General features: G+C 32.9%; 1 long non-coding RNA gene across 1 annotated transcript in view; it reads right to left on the bottom strand.

Moving 5' to 3' along the window:
• The window catches only part of LOC135194223 (uncharacterized), a 131105-nt gene extending 109897 nt beyond the window's left edge, over positions 1 to 21208 (bottom strand). The window contains exon 1 of the long non-coding RNA XR_010309719.1: positions 21122 to 21208. This is a non-coding gene — a long non-coding RNA (uncharacterized LOC135194223). The remainder of the gene's footprint in view (positions 1 to 21121) is intronic.
• Positions 21209 to 21983: the final 775 nt, after the last annotated feature.

Below are 21983 nucleotides of genomic sequence, written 5' to 3'. Positions count from 1 at the left end.
TGCGTAATCAGCAACGTCGCAACCGAAAGGAGTCGTAACTCATGAGTAGAGTTTTTTTTTAAATTGAATTTCTTTGTAATAAGGCATAATCTTTTGTAATGTCCAATTTTAATAGAACTTTAGTTAAATGTTGAATCCTGTTAAAGCGTATACATTTTCGTTAGAAACACGTGGCTGTATTACATACAGGCGAAGTCGGGGTCGATTGGAAATAAATAAAATCTTGATTACGATATTATGAAATAAAGAACTACATAAATATATATGCGGAACCGCGTCAAAAACTAATCTCCTGTATCGGGGAAGTAAAAAGATTACACGTATAATAATAATACGTATTAATGACGTTAAAAAAACAAGTGAATGTATGTTTATCTGTCCTGCTTTCACACGAATCCCAGATTTAGTTTGGTAATAAATTGTTGATTATATAAATCTATTTCCATGTAACATTGCAACGTTGCAAATGAACAATTATATTTTAATATATCGTAGAGTTAAAATAATGAACTCGAATACGAAGAACGCAATCGTAAATAACAGAAGGTGATATGTGCCATTAACTATAATAGCTGTTAAGTTTAAAGGACACACGTATCAGAATAGCGTATCAAGATGAGTTTACAACATTTGATTAGTGAGATAGTTTTAGGTCATTTCTCAGTACGTGTATAGAATGCTTTGTATCACGATTGAATAAGTTCTAATGATTGCTTGGAGCTGAAGTTACATATAGTTTTGAAAATTAAAAATATTACACTCAGGATAAAAGATACGGGATCAATTTTTTGTTAGCAAGAACTTTACATCCGCGGCTTCGCCTATGAGGGGGGGGGGGGGGTGTATGTAGTTAGTACTTCTGCAGATGATCTGTATATATATTTCCGGGATAAAAAGTAATTTATGTGCTGTTCTAGACTATGGAGTGATTGAGTATCAAACATCCACCTAAACTTTAGCATTAATAATATTAGTAGTATTTCTATTTATTAATGTAGTCTAATTCTTTTGGTAAAAAAATATATTGTGCAATTATCGATTTCACTGTGTAAGAGTCTTGCTTACAAACGTTATTAAAATAAACACTTATCTATCTCCCTGTCTCGTTCTCTCAGCATTGATTTAACCTTCAAAGATAGAAGACAAAGCATTTTAAACTAATCAAAATCTATATATAAATATATAAATTTGTATATATATCCTGTACCAGGAATGTATGTATGAATGAATGTAGCTTTCCACCAGTGAAAAATTTTTTAGAATTAGATTAGATTAGTTCCGGAGATGATTCTGCATACAAACAAACAAACAAACCGGTGAGTTTTAACCGGTCACGATTTACCAATTTAGATTCATTTATTTTAATGTGTCTCGTGGCAAAGCGGATCCGTAGTGTAGTTTTCGCAGCTGGGCTCTAACGAGGGTAGGTTCAAACACCAAAATTCACAGAAGTTTATTATGCTTCAGGTAATGCTTGCTAAAAGTACAATTATCAAGTTCACTTTATGACATATCACGGAAGAATTTAAAGGCTTTTGCGAGCCCGTAATATCTCTTACATAGAATATATTTTAAGTATTTTTTTTTAATAGGATTGACGATTTGTATAATAAAAAATTACAGATTATAAATAATCAATGCAATCAACCGAAAAGCAAAGTAACGGAGCGTTAAAAGTATTTCTCGATTTTTTGAAAGATTTCCTTTGTATATATTTAAAATTTACTCTTTACGCGATATTTGTTTACGTCGTTTTTTATTACCATGATTTGTATTTTAGTTAATGTGTTATCTGTGTTAATCACGAGACTATGTGTGCTGTGAAGTGATAAGTGCACAAGAAACATATATAACACAACAACAACAATATTGTGCTTGTAAAGAAGTCATATTGGTAAGTGTAATTATTATTTATTTAAGTTTTCTTTTACGCGCCATACAGTTGAATAAACTGACAGATATATTTACGTTACGTTACGTCACGAAAGGCAATCTTTCCGTCTCTTTCTCTTTATCTCTATTTCTCTGTCTTATTGATTTCTTATCATATCTCTTCATAGGTTTATTAAAACCTTTTTTCGTGCTAATGTTTTAATTCAATTCAAACATTGTTAATTGATTTAATTGTGTCTTTTTAAATATTCAATAAGGAAAGCGACATCGTTCAAAAACGGTGTTCCGCGATGCATCTTGATTTTTTAAAAATGTTGGTTAAAAATGTGGTCACAACCGCCAATAGAAATTGCCGCTGTAGGTATTATTAAGTATTATTTTCCAATGTACCACCAAATTCAGATACTATGATGTTATTTGATCCCCTTGTGTGTGTTGTAACATTATTCCACTCAGCCTTCAAGTCAGAACGTATACTGAGTATTGCTGTTTGGCGCCGAAATATTTGAATAGGTGGTACCTATTACGAGCTAGCAACAAAGCCCTAAAACCAAAAGATCATTGTTAGTAGTGTCGTGTATTTGAATTCTTCTGGTCGTATTTGATTTGCCGTTCCATTGAGAGAGTGAATCTATGCTTGCAATAAGTCCCTCTAGTTTCTTAGTACTTCTAGATATCGGTCAGGAGGGCGAAATTATAATAAATATTTCATAAATAGATTCTGTAATGCTTATTCATTTTAATCACTACATACATAACATGACATTAACAGCACATTTAACATTACATTTTTTTGGAGCATATTCTACCACGCTGCTCCAATGCGGGTTGGTGGAATACACATGTGGCAGAATTTAGTTGAAATTAGACACATGCAGGTTTCCTCACGATGTTTTCCTTCACCGCCGAGCACGAGATGAATATTGACACAAATTAAGCACATGAAAATTCAGTGGTGATTGCCTGGGTTTGAATCCGAAATCATCGGTTAAGATGCACGCGTTCGAACCACTGGGCCATCTCGGCTCTCTTTTGACCATAATTTTGCAATATTCGGTAAGTAAAAGCGTTTGTTAATCGGGCAGAAGTGATGTAACGGTTCTATCGATAATCGATTCGGTGCAGCAGTGTTGATTTCTGATAGTACCTTACGATTGGAATTTGTAAATTTATAATTATGTTGATAACTTCGTTAATAGACTTAAATATAAATTTATTAGATGTATTTTAAAAATCGTAAACCTACCACCAAAAGCTCAGTGTTAGGAGGTTACGTAAAATTTAGTATCTGATTTAATTTCCTGTCGTGTCGGATTTGACTTCCCATTGCATTATGAGAGTCGCCTGTGTGCACACACACACACACACACAAACACACACGCACAGACACTTGTGCCTTATAATATGTCCTGCGCAGTTGGCTGGTCTCCCTTGAGAATGGCCGCAGTGACCGGAATCGTTCAGCACGACATATCTATGTTCCAGCACCATCTAGCGGCGAGTTACTAAAAAGCGAATTGTATGAAAACTTCTCCATTAAAATATACATATTGTATGTTGCAACTATAAGTGTAATCTATCAATTTTATGTCTATTAATCACATAAAGATGATGAAAGTAAGCTACGAATATAAAATATTAAAATACTAATAGTGTCATCTCTTTCATTTAATAAAAATATAGTATGTCAGAAAGAGACAACTATAGTTTGAAAAGACATTGGCTCAAGAATTTAACCCTGAGTTCTTTATCAGTATATGAAAGTTGAAAAATGTCTTATGTCCATTATATATTTATATAAAGTATTGTTTACAATTCCAATGTCGTTGGGCCATTTTTCATTTACCAGTTTACCTAATTAGAATTTAAAAAAAAAGTATTTGAGTGTTTAGTAACATAACAGCCCCTAAGCCTCCCACAGCCGGACAAAGACTTTAATTCTTCTTCCTGGTTGAGGTAAATTTTTTGGAGATTAATTAATTACGCTGTACTAAAATGGATTATGAATACAGGAGTTAACATGACCTTCAATATGTCACGTATAGATTGCCTTGAACTAACCACATAAACATTTTAAAAAAACAATCACTTTGACAAACATAAACACGTCAAGGTTGCCATTCAATTCTTACATACCATCAATTTCCTTTTTAGTCTGTCTTTTACTATAAATAACTTTCAAAACGACAGATAAAAATTACCATAAACCGACGAACATCGTTCGTATAGTTTTATTTTATTGGCAAAATGTCATGAACCAGTAAAGGCTACTTGCTCAAGATCGTTCGGACGCGCTATAATACAGAGCTAAGAGTGTTTAGATATTTTATAAAGTTTAATATATTAAGGTTATCTAGAAAAGTCTTAAAGTAAGATTTCAGACATAGTTACTGATTGAACTAGGACAGAATTAATGCATTTTAAACAAACGTAATAATATAACAGGCTTCTTAATAATATTATTTTCTAGATATAAACTATTCAAATAATATTATCATTGATATAAGGATCTTGGTTTGTAAAGAAAACCAAAGCTCCGTATTTCATTTAATTTCCACCTAATAAAAAAAATATCGATTTGACACTTCTACAGATTAGTTAGTCTATGGAACACGACGGCCTTGTTGTCTCAACTAAATGAATGTTCATTTTATGGATTTTATCACAACGTAATAGAATTCAAAATACAATAACAAAATATCCAACAAAATTTTGTATTTATTTTATTGTTTAGACCTTAATCTGCTTGAAATAGAATTCATAATTAAATGTCAATTTATTACAAATTTGAGATTTACAAACAAATCTGTGAAGTTTTCTTTTACCGAAATAGTACAAATGTGTTATTTATAATGAAAATTATACCGTATTTTTAGTGGGTTTAAGTTCAAAATCTAAAAACATCAAGGCTGCCACTTATAACCTCCCGGATATTGTAGCTAATGTATACCGGAAAATAGAATATTATGCAACTTGTCAACTTTCAAGATTTACTGGACGAAAATCGAATTATTTTTATACAAATCTATTTTAGGATATATCTATATGTTTATTGTATTTTTATTTGTATGTTACATATCGGATTGCTTATATATAACGAATGGTTATTGTATGCGATTCGATTTCGAAACATACGAAGCGTTTTTTATTGAGACACATATGAATTACGCTTCGCAAAACAAAAAAAAAATTTGACATTCTTCGTCTATAATCCAACTTACACGTCAGCAAATCTTTGATCACAGGTTTGAATCCCGGGTAACCAAAATATTTTTTGTGGATTTTTCTTATAGGATTTTCTAGGCAGTTCGAATTAACAATATTGTACTGTTTCAATACCATGACACAGAAAACACGCGAAGTCGTGAGAGTTTCCTACAAAAGGATGTCGTGACCGATCAGAACATTACTACACATCTCTGTTTTTCAACCATCGTATTAACGCGTTAAAAAGAGACAAAGCTATATTGACCCAAAATTTAAACTCGATATAATCAACATGTATTATGTATAAGGAATCGAACCCGCAACTATAGTTGGTAATAACGTCAATAAAACCGTCAGTCACACATCGGAAATATCACGTGGAAACAACCGCCGTTATGTAATTACGAAATTACATAACCTCTATTATTGTAAGTCGGTCAAGAGGTATGTATTGTACGGTATTGTAAAACGGGGTTTAGGCTTAAAGATGTTTTTTTAACGACTTGATATTGTATAATGTAATTATAGATTTAATCTATGGTTATTATTTTTTTGTAATACAGACATCCATAGACATTGGCGCTGTCAGAAATATTAACAATTCCCTACAGCGTCATCAACTTTTGGAGCTAAGATTACTAAGGCCACCTTTGTTTCTCAGTGCCCATCACAACGAACCACAACAGTACTTATTATTGTTGTTTGGTTGAACATACGATGATTGGGTGGTAGCTACCCAAATGGGCAAGCACAAGGTACCACCACCAGCAAGTAAATGATATATGTCATGGTACATACTTAGATTAGCGCGTTAAAACAAACAATTTTGTAAGCGAACAAATGAACTCTTCAAGCTGCTTATGTTAATATAGATATACAACTTTATAGATATGACATTGTTGATTAAAACATGTGATTTTTTAACATAAAGGCGTGATTTCTAATTCAAGCAAACACGTTAGATATTTGTGAGTATTTTTTAAAGTAGAAGTCGTAGAAGATTTCTGGTAAATTTCTTGCTAGTTCATTTAAGTGATTTAGAGCGAGACGGAGAACCCGAATTCGTATGATAAAATAATGATAATGATTCCGAAATAGGTTTTAACTGATGAGAGATTAATAAGTCATAACTAAGAGTTCAATTCAAGCGTCCTGACCCCTGGAGCTATTGTCCTCCCCACTCTTAACACAAGTGATAAGCTTAAAAGGGGGGGTAAATAGGAATATTAGTAATACCTTGAAAGATTCGGGGCGTTGCTACTGTTCTTTAAAAAAATAGGTGCTAGGAAGATCCGAAATAATAAAAAATATTCGGAAAAGTCGGGTCGATGAAAAGTTATCCGGAATTTTCTGACGAAAAAAATCTCTATGACAACCCGTAGCCTAGAATTTGGAACGGTGTACACTCCTTTGCCTTGAAGCGGTTGGTCCTTCGATTGAACTCCTTCGAGTCGTTTCGGATTAGCCGTTTATGAGAGTAAAAGAGAGTTCTTCATCTCTGTTTGCCCACGTTTATGCTCTATTATACATCCTGCGTACAGAATATTCAGGTGACATTCGAGACTTTAACGTTCTCGCAAGCGAACATCTCACGCGAATATACGCGTTCACAAATTAGGTCAACGCAGACTTTGTTGCGAGGACTTGCTAATTTATTTACCAAACAAAAACCTGTTCAAAGATACATTATATTATATAATATTGACATTTAAAAATTGTAAATAACAAGCAATCAACACGACCCACTAGCACACTTCGCAACAGTTAGTTATGTCTTTATATTTTATGTAAATACACCGTCGTAACACAAAGACAATTGTTTATTTTATTACATAATGTTTATACATATGTGTACATAGAGTAAAACGAATAACATATATAAAATATTGATAAATAAAACGCATTACTGAATACAAGATATTTATATAAATCAAGGATAAAAAATTGTCGACTTAGGTATTTGTTGATTTTTGTTCAGGATATATACAAATTTTATTGTACTTTACTGATAATGTAACTACTGAGTTTCTTGCCGGTTCTTCTATGTAGAATCTACTATTCGAACCGGTAAGGTGGTTTACATTTAATTCCACAATGTAACATGACGATTCAAAAGTGCTTTTTTGAGCCTACCTGAATATATATATTTTTTATTTTGATTGTGATTTGACGTATATTTTTTGATTATTGCAATGAAATCAGAATAAATTATCTGAGAAGCGAATCTTTCTTCTCAGATTAGTAATATAGCTTTGCAATGTATACGCAAATTTTACATTTTAAAAGCGAATACAAAATGAAAATCGAATACAGATTTCCCGTCTTTATGTCAACACATCAATAATGTACCGCGCTACGTCGGCCTTTTGTTTTATAATATGAGATTTAATATTTCAATATAACATAAAATACTTATAAACGATTCTGTAGTATTTGAAAGTTCGAGGTAACCTTGTGAGAGTCCCTAGGTAGGTACCACTCGTCGAGTAATTCGCCGTCCAACAGTGATCATTTATGTCTGATTTAGTGCTATGTTTAGAGAGACCAAAGTAAACTTTTATGTAAGTATTACAGAATTTGATGGAAATCTGATCCCTTTTAACTAGATTTTTTTTGGATCATTTCATTAATAAATAGAACGCACATTTTTGAATGAGATTTTCAATGTTTTTTTTTTTTATTTTTTTTTTTAGTAATTATGGATAATATATTGGATCAGTGATTACAAGACGTGAATCTTAGCAGATGATTCTTAATTCAAACCCGGGCGAAGCACCACTGAATTCATGCTCGATTTGTGTTTATAGTTCACACGGAACAACACTGGATACTGCAGTTTGGTGGTGGAATATCTGATGAGTGAGTGGTACCTACCCAGACGGGGACAAAGCCTCACCACTCATATAACCATATTAATAATAATGATTTTAAAAAAACTTTTCAAAAACCATAGCAACACAGACAAACAACGTGTTTTTGTTTCATATATAAATATAAGTTATTAGAAACTCATGAATTGCATGTTAAATAAACTTAACTGGTGAGCGGTACACTTCATTAATTGCAAATCCAGATTACGACATAGGGAGCGTATTAATTTCGTTAATTAATCATCAAATATTAATATTAATTACCTCGATAATCATGACCGCGCGGAATCGTGGCAAGAATTCTGACAATACCCGTATTATGACAAGAGTACATTCCAAAGGCAGGATGAGTTGAATGAACAAACAAACCTTAGATTTAAATATCACATGCGTATTGCGATCGCTCTGGTACATAGTGCACTACAAACAGTTCCTTATAAATAATATAACTTTGTTTATTATACAACACTATTCCACTGAACAACTTATATCCACTTTAAATTAGTTAGCTCGTTCGAAATGACAAAACACATTTAAATTTTTAGTAGTATGTCATGGTATATCTTTATTTTAGGCATTTATGTTTATTAATAAAACATGCTTAAATGGATTTGATTTGACTCAAATATTTTAAAATAGTATTATTCAAACGTAAGTCGTGCTCATGACTGACAACTGACTAACAAATTAATTAGACCTTTATTTGTATTAATATAAAAATGAAATCTTAATCTTTGTCATAAAAAAAAAACACATTAGAAGATTAGTCATCGGGACGTCAATGACATTTGTCAAAAAAAATATTGACAGTTTATAAATATATTTACTGTGATTATTTTTTTTTAAATTGTTATTAACACTTATTTAAAATGCCCATTGACACCGACCTTGGAAACTATAACTGTGACCGCTCACCATCAGATAGAATATTTACCTGTATCTTAAAAAATGCAGTATTAGAATCCTTACACCATTCCGAGTGACATTGCTATAGTTAGTCTTTAATAAAACCAAAATGGCGGCTTATGTCAGTCGAGTTTTATAAATATTATAATATTTAATTATACTTGAAAATAGAATTTGTTTTTTGAATTTGGTTTTTTTACATGAATAATAATGATTTATTTTAAAGTCTTCGTATTATTTCAGTTTGTAAAACTGTTTAATCATTCTCCAACAATAATTACATCAACCGGCGTATTCACTATCAAGCGGCGGGACAAACATTACAAAACTTCATCAATAATTCACGTATTCAGGTCGATATATTTCAAAATCGTTTTTGTCACTCGAAAGTCGACGGGCGTTTGCCGTTCACTTACTCGACTCAGTACTTTAGTTCGAACTTAGATTTTAAAATAATAGGTCATAGTTTAACAAATAAATGTTCTAGAATAAAAATTGTAGAATTTAATTGCAAATACAATTATTTTAGAAGTAAAATGTAAAAGTGTTTATGATTGCGCTTGATTAAGAAATATATAATATAACATATAACATAACATAATCAGCCTGTAAATTTCCCACTGCTGGGCTAAGGCCTCCTCTCCCGTTGAGGAGAAGGTATGGAGCATATTCCACCACGCTGCTCCAATGCGGGTTGGTGGAATACACATGTGGCAGAATTTCGTTGAAATTAGACACATGCAGGTTTCCTCACGATGTTTTCCTTCACCGCCGAGCACGAGATGAATTATAAACACAAATTAAGCACATGAATATTCAGTGGTGCCTGCCTGGGTTTGAACCCGAAATCATCGGTTAAGATGCACGCGTTCTAACCACTGGGCCATCTCGGCTCCAATTAAGAATCTGATTAAGAAATACGTTGTGAGAAATTTCGCGATTGGGCTGCGTGCAAAGTAGTCTAGGTACCATCAAAATCAGAGTCAGAGTAAGAGTCAGAGTCAGAGTCAGAGTCAGAGTCAGAGTCAGAGTCAGAGTCAGAGTCAGAGTCAGAGTCAGAGTCAGAGTCAGAGTCAGAGTCAGAGTCAGAGTCAGAGTCAGAGTCAGAGTCAGAGTCAGAGTCAGAGTCAGAGTCAGAGTCAGAGTAAGAGTCTGACTCTGACTCTGAGTCTGAGTAACACCTAGTAACAAGTATGACGAGAAAAAAGTGTACTGGGCAAAGAGGACGTCTTAATTTTCAAGGTTGGCGCGTTGACGGTTAAAACTGCATTGTTGATGTTAAATAAAATTTTAATAGTTTAAAGTGTAGTCAGCAGTGATGACCATATTATAAAGAATTAGACCTGTTAGCCTAAAAAATGAGTGAATACAAAAATAGTTTACAAATTATATTTAAATCTTAAAGGTTTTTTTAGTTTTTCATACTTTCTGTTTTGGAACGAAGTACTTTTACACGGCCTGCAGTATAGTGTACCTTTGTCAATCTCTCTGTCTCTTTCTGTCACTCATTTTTTTTTTATGTTCTAATTTTAAATAAATTGAACGATGACTGTCATTTAATATATATATTTAGATGTTGAAAAAGAGTATCTACTGAGTTTCTTGCCGGTCCTTCTCATTAGTATCTACATTCCCAACCGGCTTTACTTAATATGGTTTGTTAAATGACGGTTCAAAAGTGCTTGTAAAAGTCTACTTGAATAAAGTATATTTTGATTTTGATTTATAGCGAAGGCAACTACGTTCCAACCGGATGTACCAGGACATCTTTCATTTTTTATTTATTCATTTTTTATTATATTATGAGCCTAGATGGCCCAGTGGTTAGAACGCGTGCATCTTAAGGCACCACTGAATTTTCACGTGCTTAATTTGTGTTTATAATTCCATCTCGTGCTCGGCGGTGAAGGAAAACATCGTGAGGAAACCGGTATGTGTCTAATTTCAACGAAATTCTGCCACATGTGTATTCCACCAACCCGCATTGGTGCAGTGGTGGAATATGCTCCAAACCTTCTCCAGAGGGAGAGGAGGCCTTAGCCCAGCAGTGGGAAATTTACAGGCTGCTTATGTTATGTATATATTGTTATCTATACTTATATGCTAATATTGCAAAAGTAACTCTGTCTGTATGTCTCTGTCGGTCTTTCATCACTGAACCTAATTTAGTTTTTTTTTTATGATGCAAGCTTGAACTCCAAGGATATAGGTTAATTTTTTATCCCCAACAGCTGACGACCAACCCCGAAAACGCGAGAAAAGCCGCAGGTTACAACTAGTATTACATATCCAGATTGTGTATTTTATTGTCTGTCTATAAAATAAAATTCTATCCACGTATACAGTGTTCTCGCCCTTTTCAAATTATTATCCTTATACAGTCATGAATTTAAATGCAAATCAGACAGTCCTTTAAATATTACCCTTTGTTCGAAACATAGTTTATTCCAAGAGTTACTTTAACGTCGATTTGAATCGTAGATATAAAAAGAGGTTTCATTGTTTAGCAATAAATGAAAATAAGAAAAATCTTGTTGTTTGAAAGTAAAACGATGTTTGAATACACTTTAATTCATCTATATAATCTCAAATTGATAATCATTCATATATCATAGAGCCGTTATGGTCCAGGGGTTACAACGCGTGCATCTTAACCGACGTCCGGGTTCAAATGACTTGCAAACGGGTTCAAATGCTTAATTTGTGTTTATAATTCAGAAAAACATCGTGAGAATACCTATCCTCCATGCAGGTTGCATGTGTCTGTTACGCTTCTACGGCGAAATCACTGAAACGATTTGGAGCAGCCTGGTGGAATCGTCTCCAAGAAGATTGAGCTACTGTGCCATATATACTAATATTATAAACGCGCAAGTAACATTATCTATCTGTCCGTACCGTTACGATTTCAAGGCTTACTTTGTGGTAGGGGGTTGTGCATCTGGGTAGGTACCGCCCACTCATAAGATATTCTACCGCCAAGCAGCGATATTTGGTATTGTTGTGTTCCGGTTTCAAAGGTGAGCCAGTGTAACTGCAGGCGCAAGGGACATAACATCTCAGTTCCCAAGGTTGGTGGCGCTTTGGCGATATAAGAAATATTAACCATCCTTTAGATAGATAGGCTAATATTTCTATCTATTACGTAATATATGATATATAAAAAAAAATTCTGAATGAATTTGATGAAATTTGGTATGAAGCGAGCTTGAACCCCAAGGAAAGGCAACCCCATGGGCATAAGCTTTTTATATCTGAAACCTACTAAAATGTAGTTATATATATAATTTTCGTATGTTATTTTGAAGCTTAGAAACTAAGTATATTGTCAGTTCATCTCGGTAGAATCGTTTTTTCAAACATTTTTATCCTATAAAAAATACATTAAAATCGACGAAGATTTCGCAGAACACACAGACAAATCATTTATATTAAATGGATTGTTTAAATTGTGTTACTGACCTTCCAAGGTTAAGTGAGCTAGTCAGACGAGGTCACTGGGTCGAGTCAAATATGGCGGTAATGAGCCCTCGACCATAAGAAGATTACAACGCAACCTGCATATTTTATATCTAGGCTATGTTTATATAATATACAAATACTAGATAAAAACCCGGCTTCGCTCAAGTAAAATAAATAAAACTAATCAAATAGGGTTTATCATTTATTAATAATTCATTGCAGATAAGTTTCCATTAAACTTACCGTATCGGAGCACGAAATTATTATTTCTGACACACTCACTGAACGCACCCGTAAACGTCAAACATGGCCGCCCTTTGAACTGTCATGTCATTGAATTTTATGGATTTACGAAATATACGAATTTTGCGGATATATGTTGTCGACTTCTACATATAAATAAATAGTATATATACTATTAGTACGTTCCTATTCAACATTACTATCTTGAGGAGAAGGTGGAACTCCACGCAGTGGAGTTTGTTTAACAATTGTTAAACCAAAATTCATCAGACCAGACAAGAACCCTGATATTTTTAACTTTGCCGTTTCATAGTATCAAGTCATTTGTAAAAAATACATCGGTAAAGAAGGCATATTATTCGATACAAGATTGTATTGATGGTAAAAAAGCGTGGAGTTAATGCTTGTTGACTTCCGGACAGGAGACATAACATACATATATAATTGTATTTAACTAACATGACTGTATTTTTAGATATTGAAAAAGAGTAGCTACTGAGTTTCTTGCCGGTTCTTCTCGGTAGAATCTACATTCCGAACCGGTAGTAGCTTTACTTTAAATATTTTGTTAAATGACGATTAAAAAGTGCTCCTCACGACGTTTTCCTTAACCGCCGAGCACGAGATGAATTATAAATACAAATTAAACATATGAAAATTCAGTGGTGCTTGCCTGGATTTGAACATGAAATCATCGATTAAGATATACGCGTTCTAACCACTGTTCCATCTCGGCTGTCACGCCGCTACAAGTTGGTTGAATTGTTTCAAATAAAGAATATAAAAACCATAAAAATCATGGCAGCCATTTTAAATGAATGCCTCCAAAACTATTCAAAGTTAATTTCTCGTCACGTCAATTATACAGTTACGTAACGTGACTGACGGAATACGACGTGATCGGGCTGCAACGAGCGACCCATATTCGTGTCACGTTTGAAAAATATTAGTTACGCCATATAAGGCTGTTTTTGTTTAAAGAATTTGAAGGATATTATAATATTTAACTGGTTAGGGCTTTGTGCAAGTCTGTACGTACCACAGACTCGTCAAATATTCTACCGACTTAGTATTGGCGTGTTCCGGTTTGAAAGGTGATTGAGCCAGCGTTACTGTAGGAACGAGGGTCGTGATATCTATGATGTAGACCACTTACCACCAGCTACCTACATCATAAAAAAATCAATTAATTATATCTAATTAATATAAAAATGTATTTATTTTTGGATTATCATTAGACACGTTATAAAAATAATAATACTTCTTTATACATAGTATGTATACTAATATTGTTAAGAGGTATAATTTGTTTTGTTTCGTAGGTAAGAGGACCAATTAAAAAAAAATCGTACTTATCATAGCATAATATATTTTATTATTAATCTCACGCGTATGAAGCCAGGTTAAACGCTAGTACTGTAATAAAAAAGGACATTGGTATATCTGTTTCATGTTAATGGACTGATTTTTATTGTTATATATATATAGACAGACTTAAAAATCAGCCACATGATAATAAGGTCACAACCGCCCTTATATACTTATATACATTAGCCCATCAGCAAAGCACCATCAACCATCAACCCTCGGAACTAAAAATGTGTACCTTCTATTATAATTACGCTAATCATTTATCCTTTAAACTGGATTGCAACAATATATGATGTTGTTTGGCAGTAAAGTATATATATGTATATTTTTTATATTATCGATTGGCGAGCGACCAAATGGGCCACGTGTTTAGTTAAAACTATTTTTTTTGCTATTAACATGTCAAATTCTAAAAGGAGGTTCATTTATATTTTAAAAAATATTCTTCTTCTGTCAAACTTTAAAAATGTTGTTTTAATATATAGTTTTATGTCACAAAACGAACATAGTTTTCTTTAATAATTTTCTCAAAAATATTTCTTAACACCACCTGATGGTAAGTGGTCACCACCGCCCTTAGACAAAGGCGCTGTAAGAAATATTAACCATTCCTTACATCGCCAAGCGTTACGAATCATGGGAACTAAGATATTACGTCCCTTGTGCCTGTTACACTGGCTCACTCACCCTTCAAACCGGATCACTACAATACTGAGTACTGCTGTTTGGCGGTAGAATATCTGATGAGTGGGTGGTAGCCAGACGGGCATGCACAAAGCCCTACCACCAAGTAAACAGAAATTCCAAGATTTGCAATTCAGGTGCTAACTATAGTTCACGTAAATTTATGTTTAATAATAATATTAATATATTATTGATATTATTGTAAGTATTCATGTTTTAAATAAAGTTAAAATTTGCATTTACATGTTCTAACGTCCATTGTAAAAAGATCTCAGGCATCACGTAAGTATCTTCCTGGGATGTTTACGTACATATGATCTGTTTTCAAGCTTACTTGATAGATAAATAGATAGTTTTGAAGTAAACTAAGATCAAATCGATACTTGAGCTACGATTTTCTATCAAATATGATTCTATTCATTTTTTTTTTGTTAAAATGAAAAAAAAATACGAGTAATAAGTATTATTTTAAAAGTCGTTCTCAAATAAAAGCGATACTTAAAATTTGTTTTAAAACTAGATTCATAACTGAGATTCTATAATACGGGCCTAAGAGCACTCAATTTAAAAGCAAAGATTGTTTGGTTGATATCATAGTCATGTTTAATATTATATACTGTAATTTCAGTAGTTCGGGATGGCAAAATAAAATTATGTTTTTACAATGATGCTCCAATCAATATATACAATCATCCAATTGTTTTCCTTATGACAGCTCAATCATTTTTAAAATAAGAAATAGTGTTACATGCCAATATTAAATGTTATCCCATATTAACCAAAGTTGTACAAATTATTGATCAATTAATTACAATAATAATTGTATATATTTATAATATGTGATATTATTAATGGTATAATTAATTATAATAGCCTATGACGTAGCACCGTATGCAGGCTAGGGCTAGTCTCTAACAATACATATACAATGTCTTCTATATATGTATATGTAGGAATACATCCCAAGACTGTTCATCTACGCGTTACGATACACATCAGCAGTGAAAGTGCGCAGTAGAGCGTTGCGCACTGTTTCCATTGTCGCACGAAATAAACATACAGACGACGAATTTAAAAAAAAAAAAAAAAACAATTATCAAAATTTTATTGTATCAAATTTTTTTTAATAATCATTATTATAACTAAGACAGATTCTATTAAGCTATTTTTTATATAATTCCGTCTTTTTTTTTTTTTTTTAAATAACAATACCCATTAAGTTGAAAGCTTGCGTTTTTTATGAGAGATTTTCAGAATCGATCCTGCGACTTTTTACATGTGCAAACTGAAGATTCACTTTGCTACCATTGGTACCAACCAGATAATGAATTTGTTGTTGAATGTACCTTTATAGGAACCTTTACTGATTCTACATACGATTTAATAAGCGCGCAGTGCTGGAGTTCCCCTCAGATTGTACCAATCCCTTACCCGAGAGGTGATCATGTTAATATACACAATAAATAAATTAAACAAACACACTAATATTTAATATTTATACTTGTTTCCACCAGCTGCTTAGGCCGCATTTTGGGGGTAGGGGTAGGAGTTCCGTACCCTATATCCTTCAGCGCATCCCCGATAACGTGTTTGCTGAATTTCTACAAATCAACAAGCACACTAGCATTTATAATTTATATATTTATATTATATATTAAGTGAGCCAGTGTAACTTCAGGTACAAGAACATATTAGCCATCAGGTGGCTCATGTTAAAAAAAAAAGTTATAATTTGTCAAACGTGTAATGGAAACGAACCCTGTACCTCAGTGACCTCAGCTGTAACTAATGCAATGACCTTATTAATATATTACGTCATTTGTTGTTACGTTTCGTCTATTGTATCACTGATTAAAAAAAAAAACACAGTTCGCCCATTGGTCGAAATTCGTATACAATAATTATTTCTTCGGCTTCGCACGGTCGCAGTGCTGCTACTAAATATACAACGTCCACAACTTTTTCAGTAAGTTCTGGGTCATATTGATCAATATTAAATGCACAATGTATCTAAGGTACTTAATTGGATAAGGATTAATACTGTATTGCTTGAAATCGCTTCGTAAATAGGTCATTATTTCTCGTAAAAAGTACAGGATAAAAAATTGTTATTGTGGATTATCCCCAAGATATAGATACCTTTTTAAAGTGTACAATACTGTAGTGATATTTTGATCTATCTAGGGTTCAGCCAGCGTTATATAAGCGCAAAAAAAATGTGTTTATTTAATATATTATGCGCGTATTATACACAAAAACCTTCCTCTTAAATTAATCTATCTATTAAATTATCCCATCAAAGTCCGCTATGTAGATTTAAAGATCTAAGCATAGATAGGGACCGACAGACAGCGGGAAGCGACTTTGTTTTATCTATGTAGTGATTTTCTTGATAAGGCTCTGTGCGCCCCGTCTGTGTAGGAAGCAGATATTCGCCCCCCAAAGAGCAATTACTCAGTATTTTTATGTTCCAGTTTGAAGTCTAAGAATGACATCTTAGCTCCCAGGTTTGGTGGCGCAATGATGATCTAAGGAATGGTTAATATTTCCTACAGCCAATGGCGTGGTGACCACTTGCCATCAGGTGATCACTTTGGCTATATAACATAATTTGATACTATTGGATGATTAATGTAAAAAGAAATAATAATAAAATTATATTGGACTATTAATTTAAAGACTGAATACACTCGCGCAACCAAGCGAAACGATAGCGATGTGAAATATAATGCGAAGGCCACATCTTTGCGACAAAGCGACACAACGAAAACGCTTAGATATTTAAAAGTATATTAATCTAATATTTAATTGATTATTATTATGTTTAAAGAAATTGTATTTAATTGTGTGTTTTAAATAACTCACTGGGGGTAATTCTACTATCAAATCGTTGACAACGATTTCGGGGGGGGTAACAATATAGATGGTTTTCTTTGTGAGCTGCAACAAAACAAATCACTGTCGGCTCTCACGTTGAGGGCGCGCGTCAGGTTTAGTAGCATTGTGTTCTGTATGCGTAATCGAAGACCTAGGTTTTACCCCCCATTATCATATCAACATTCTTATTCCTTGACGGTAAAAGGACGAAGGCAAGGTCAACGACCCACGATCAGATGATTATAAAACGCCTGGAATTCTCTTATAGAACCTGTAGGGTTGCCAGTAAAAAATGTACATTACATATAAACGTTATATGTAAAAAAAATTAAACGATAAAGGATCTTTTAAACAAAGTAGTACGTATGTCATTGGCTTCTCAACGACTGAATCGATTTTGATGATATTTTTTTATGTGATTGTGTGGGCGGTTAGATTGGTTGATTAATTAACAAAAAAAATAAAATTGACGACCTCCGTGTTCGAGTAGTGTGTACACCGGTTTTCATGGGTACGCCACTCCGATGTCCCGGGTTCGATCCCCGGCCGAGTCGATGTAGAAAAAGTTCATTAGTTTTCTATGTTGTCTTCGGTCTGGGTGTTTGTGGTACCGTCGTTACTTCTGATTTCCATAACACAAGTGCCTTAGCTACTTACATTGGGATCAGAGTAATGTATGTGATGTTGTGCAATATTTATTTATTTAATACTAACTTACTTATTAAAAGTAATAATAATAATTCTTTTCAACCTTTGGAATCCGGACTTGATTAATATACTATTTACTTTATTATATAACAAACAGATATATAATTTTATTATATAAATAACATACCTAACACTATTTAGAATATGAAACAATGAAATCATTCATGGTTGCATCGTTTAATCTTAGTCACGTAAACTTAATTTAAGTTTAATTATTTTTAAATTGAAAATTGGCAACCCTAAATCCCGTGGTTTCCTAGCTTGAATATTTATGCAAAGCAATTGTGGTATTCGTGTATATATCCATAAATACATACAAATAACATACTAGAGTTAAAGTATTGTATTTTGTTTAATTAAACTACACTAGCAAACCTTCGCAAATGTTTTGCTTGTGTAGTGTAAACTGTCATGGCGACCAGTTGACCGTTATAGAAGTTGATATGTTATAACGCCATCTATTGGCGAGTCATAACATCAATACTATCAGTTAAATGTTCCCCACGTGGTGTTATATAGGAATGACACTTAATTCGAGTTACCGAATTCTTAAAAATTCATCGAAAAGATAGAACTTCTTAAAATCCTTATTGGAGCTCTGCATTATTAAATGAAGGTTGCTCTAAATTACAAGCCTAACTTTATGTTTAAAGCTGAACCTGCGGCTTTAAACGCTCGAAATTTATAAAACACGAACTTCCAACCGTACCGACGATAACCGAGTTTCGTAAAATCCGTTCTTAGCGAATGTCTACACCCTATAGGGAACATATCTGTCAAATTTCAAGTTTGCAAGTGTTATGGTTTCTGAGATTTCGTGATTAATCAGTGAGCGGTATTTCGCTTTTGTATATATCTTTGTAAAAGCCAATTTTAATAAATTATATATTGTATTTGATATATTACATATAGAATATATTATATTTAACATAAATTACCACATAACGAGCCACGACTAGTTTTGCTAGTATTATTATATAACGCTAAAGCAACTCTATCTGTCTGTATCGAGATTTATCTTATTTTAACAGAATCACAACTATATGTAGGTATAATTGTTATTTTAATATGGTAGGTAGACGAGCTAATTGGCCACTTGGTGGTAAGTGGTCACTGGTCATAGACATTGATGCTGTAAGGAATTTGACCATTCCTTACATCACCATTTCGCCACCAATCTGACTCTCTATAATCACTTACTCTTCAAACCGGACAATCAGTGTTACCCGTCTAAAATATATAGTAAAAAATTACATTAAAAAGATCCCGCTGAGTTTCTCTCACCGATTCTTCTCGGGTCCGAGGTGTTAATTTCCAAACCGGTGTTAGATTTTTGACTATATCTATATTTAATAGGGAATTTTGACTTTATATTTCAAATGAAGTTTAAAATATCTACTTTAAATCCCATTTTCCAAAACGTAAATTTTGGCGCTTAAGCCGTTCATCCTTTTCACAGACTATATATACATATATTATTCAATACAACTAGTCTATCGATAGTCTATCGATAGTGGACTATCGATATGCAACACTAATACAACACTATATAGATAATAAAAAACGAGGAGCTAATAATACTTGTTGACTTCCAGGCAGGATATATTGTGTACCTACGTATATAACTGTATTTAATTTACCTAACTTCTTATTTTAAATATTGCAAAATAGTATCTACTGAGTTTCTTGTCGGTCCTTCTCGGAATCTCTATTCCGAACCGGTGGTAGCTTCACTTAATAAAGTTTTGTAAAATGTCCATTCAAAAGTGCTTGTAAAAGCCTACTCAAATAAAGTATATTTTGATATTGTTATATAATTTATAGTATGTTTAAAGGATACATAAGTTCTCGTGACGGATGTTAAACGCAGCATCCATTTATGTTTAAATAAGATACAATCATCTCATCTCCTTCATGGGTGCTGTAAACGTGAAATGTTAATGTTACCTTCAAATAAATGTCAAATATTTGTAGAATGGTTTTACGATCGTCAGGTTTTATGTTTGATGAAGATGATTTCGAATCGAACTTTATAAGAAACTTTGAATTTTAGTACTATACTATTAATGTTATGAAATTTTGTGAAGATGTATTGTGACATACATATATATATATCCTAAGATTTAAGAGTAAGTCATAGTGTTTACCGATATGAGTTGGTAAATGTAAGTATTTCTGAAAATGGGACGATTTGATCGGGCTTTTACCATTCGAATTCAGTATATGCTACGTTTTACCGGTGTCAGCTGGTAGATGTTGGTTTTAGGAATAAAACTGGAATGTATGGAATCAATGATGACTTTTGATTGAACTCATTTCATTTATACGACTAAACATTGTATAAGATAAACGTGTTTTATTCCATTCTACTGTTAGAAGGTCATTAGATTCACAGCGGTTCAGTTTATATAAGTATGTTTTAAATTAAGTTGCAGATTCAAATCTGTGATTAAATTTTTTTGGTTCTTCATCAAATTCAAAATATATAAATTAACTTTTTGTTAATTTTAAAGTAAAGCTCATTGATGGCGACCACCTACTGTACAAATCATGACCGCTTGGAATAATATCAAGAATATTAACAGTATTTAATCGTTGAATCGCAATTTCGATTCTCCGGCGAATAATCCACTACGACAGGACCAGTGGAAACAATAAGACAGGTTTGTCAAGACAAGTAATTAGGTTTTACTAGTTCTTGAAACCAGTAACCGATTGGACACATCTTATATCTGGTGTCAAGAATTCTATATGCGACCTCCTTGTACAGATATCAAAGTATTTGTTTTTACTAGTAAACTATATGGAACAATATCCTGTAGTATGTAGTTAATTCTAATGGAAGTTTCTTGCCGGTTCTTCTCGGTAGAATCTACATTCCGAACCGGCGGTAGCTTTACTTTAAATAGTTTGTTAAATGACGATTCAAAGGTGCTTGTAAAAGCCCACTTGAATAAAGTATATTTTGATTTTGATTTGGAGAATAAATATAAACAAACCTTAGACTTACGTATTTCATGCGATTTGTTAATTGTGCTGTATTGTGCACTGATAACTGTTCACTGTACCACTTAACTGCTTATATCGACTTTAATTTCACTTCTAAAGTTTCGATAAGAGTTTTGTCGCCGTTAAAAACGTAATTTTTCGCAAATCCATAGTTAATATCATGTATTCAAGCGCTCGACCAAAGATATCGCGTCGATTCGATGTCAGATGTTGTTTATTTTACTTTCGTCCTGTTGTTGTTGGAACGGACTATAGTCTATTCAGACCAGACCTAATCACCATATAAGGCGCGCCCCTCCTCGATATTTTTATATCGTCATCCATCAGTCCGTTCCATCAGTCATGGAAATTCATATTCTACGACTGTAGAGTATCAGTAAATAAATGGTTGAGCACACTTACTTCTTAAGGCGTAGAAAATATATATTTAACACGTTCATATAAACACGATCACAGACACACACAGACATATATTTTTCTGGAACATATATGCTTTAGTTACCTATGTAAATAGTTTTTTTTACCTTTTTATTTTGTTTTGTATTCGTTTTTATAACATTTTCCCATTATTATTATTATTTTGTTACAGTATATTTTTATGAAGGAATGAGTCCTTTGGGTAAAAGTGCTTTTACACTTAAAACCGAGGTCTCAACTTTAAACGTATTGTATTTGCAATTTGTATAAGGAATAGATAATATAATAATATCATAATACATTTACGTTAAACGTAGATTTTTTAAAATATATACG

Source organism: Vanessa tameamea, chromosome 28, assembly GCF_037043105.1.
Source record: "Vanessa tameamea isolate UH-Manoa-2023 chromosome 28, ilVanTame1 primary haplotype, whole genome shotgun sequence".
NCBI classification, from domain to species: domain Eukaryota; kingdom Metazoa; phylum Arthropoda; class Insecta; order Lepidoptera; family Nymphalidae; genus Vanessa; species Vanessa tameamea.
This window is presented reverse-complemented; position numbering and strand designations above follow the sequence as displayed.